Raw genomic sequence first — 2,458 nt, 5'->3', positions numbered from 1 at the left:
GCTATGCTGATCAACTGAACGCTGTCTCCATGTCATTCCTTCTTTGCCAACTCTGTCCACACCTTTGGGAACCCCTGGACCTTCTGGGGCTGGACCCCAGCAGGTCGCGACCCACAGGTTGAGAACGGCAGCTCTAGTGTTTTCCTCTCATTTAGAGTTGATCTAAACTCCTTTTTGTGACTTACAAAGTCACATGTGGTGTAACCCCGTACCCTCTTTGACTTCATGTTATACTCACTTCCTGCACACTTAACTACATAACAGCCCCAATGGCCTGCCTTCTGTCCTTAAAACATGCAAGACTAAGGCCTTCACATTTGCTGTTTTCACTAGCTGGTATATCTTTATTCTACTCTATTTTCTCATCCTTTATGTCTTGTTTTATTTTTATTTATTTTTATTTTTATTTTTTTCTTCCCCCCAGGCAAGGCAGATATCTATGTGGGAAAGATGTCCTCAGCTGTGTGAGGGAATGACTCAGCCCAGGAAACTTGGGGTGTCTGCCTTCTGAGCTCTCTCCCCTGAGTCCCCTATGTCTTGTTTAAATGGTACCTCTTCATAGAAGCCCTCCATATTACTCTACTAATAGTGCATCCTTTACCCACTCTATCATATCACCATATTTTACTTTTCTATGATTCTCATCACCATCAAAAGTCATTTCTTGGTTTATTGGCTCTCACCACCAGGATGTTAGCTCCATGACTGCTAGGATTTAGTTCTCTTATTAACCACTATACCCCCAGCAGCCAGAACAGCAGATAGGACATAATGCTGTAAACACTTCTTGAAAGAATGACTATCTCTCCTTTAGGTCACAAGTGAGGACAGTGAGGCCTGAAAGTGAAGGATATGTGTCCAAGTGAGTGGCAGAGGTGAGACTACAGAGCATGCTCTCTGACTCTCAGAAGAGTCATTCATGACAGTCAAGTGCTAGTACTCAAGCTTGAGCCAAGCATGGAGGTTTCAACAGGACCAAGCAAGGACCCTTCTATACCTGATCCTATTAAAATCTTGACCCTCTCACAGACTTTTTCTCATTTGATGCCCAGAGATGAAAAGCAAAGGAAGATGAACTGAAATCTTGTGTGTGTGCCACTGCTGGTCTCAGAGCACTCTTAAGGGTGGTGGGTATACAGGAGGCTCCAAAATTAAACACATTTTGGCTTACATAATTATGTAACTGCTCTGTGTTTCAGATCCTAATATGCAAAATTGAACTAGTATTTCAGTCTGTCCCCCTCATAGCATAGTTGTAGTGATAAATGGGTTAATACCAAATCTACATAGGATATCACAAGTCCTGGCATATAGCAATCTCTCAATAAATGCTTATTATAATAAATAGAGGCCCAGTGCAAGAAATTCATGCACTGGAGGGGTGTCCCTTAGCCTAGCCTGCACCCTTTCCAATCTGGGACCCCTCAGGAGATGACCGACTGCTGGTTTAGGTCCAATCCCTGTGGGGGTGAGGGGCAGGAAGAGATTAAACAAAGATCTTATATGCATACTAGAGGCCCAGTGCATGACATTTGTGCACTGTGGGGGAGTCCCTCAGCATGGCTTGTGTCCTCTCACAGTCTGGAACCCCTTGGGGAATGTCCATAGGGAACAGGTCTAAGCTGGCAGGTGGACATCCCCCAAGGGGTCCTTAGTGTTGCCATGGATGCAGGAGAAGGTCCTGCCCCCACCACTGTGCTCACCAGCCATGAGCCCATCTTCTGGCTGAGCAGCACTCCTCCTATGGGAGCGCACTGACCACCAGGGGGAAGCTCCTGCATTGAGAGTCTGCCCCTTGGTGGTCAGTATACATCATAGCAACTGGTCATTCCACCGTTTGGTTGATTTTCATATTAGGGTTTTATTCTGCCAGCCTGATTGATGCCTAACTGCTCTCCTCCTGGCTCAATTGCCTGCAACTGCCCTCTCCTGCCAGCCTGGTCCCCCACCACCACCACAACTGCCCTCCCCTGCTGGTCTGATCACCCACAACTGCCCTCCTCTGCCAGCCATCTTATGCAAGGGTGTTACAGTCAATTTGCATATCACCTCTTTATTATATAGGATATTATTATGTTATCCATTCACTCTCTTGCTTAAAACTTGTCTTGAGCCTCAAGTGCCCCAAACTAGATATAAAATAAGTCAGTTAGAGAAAGACAAATACCATATGATCTTACTTATATATGGAACCTAATTAACAAAATAAATTGATAAACAAAATAGAAATAGGCATAGGGAGGGGTTGCAGGAATGGATGAAAGAAGGTGAAGAGATGAAGCAAAAACACATATATATGTAACACAAAGACAGACAACAGAGTAGTAATAACCAGAGGCAAAGGGGTTGGAGGTAGGTGAAGGTGGGCAAATGGGAGGAAATGGGGATGCAAAGACTTTGCTTTGGGTGATCGGCACACAATGTAGTATGCAAATGAAGTTTTACAGAGTTGTACACT

Source organism: Myotis davidii, unplaced genomic scaffold (assembly GCF_000327345.1).
Source record: "Myotis davidii unplaced genomic scaffold, ASM32734v1 scaffold1010, whole genome shotgun sequence".
In the NCBI taxonomy this organism is placed as follows: Eukaryota; Metazoa; Chordata; class Mammalia; order Chiroptera; family Vespertilionidae; genus Myotis; species Myotis davidii.
Note: the sequence above shows the minus strand (reverse complement) of the source record.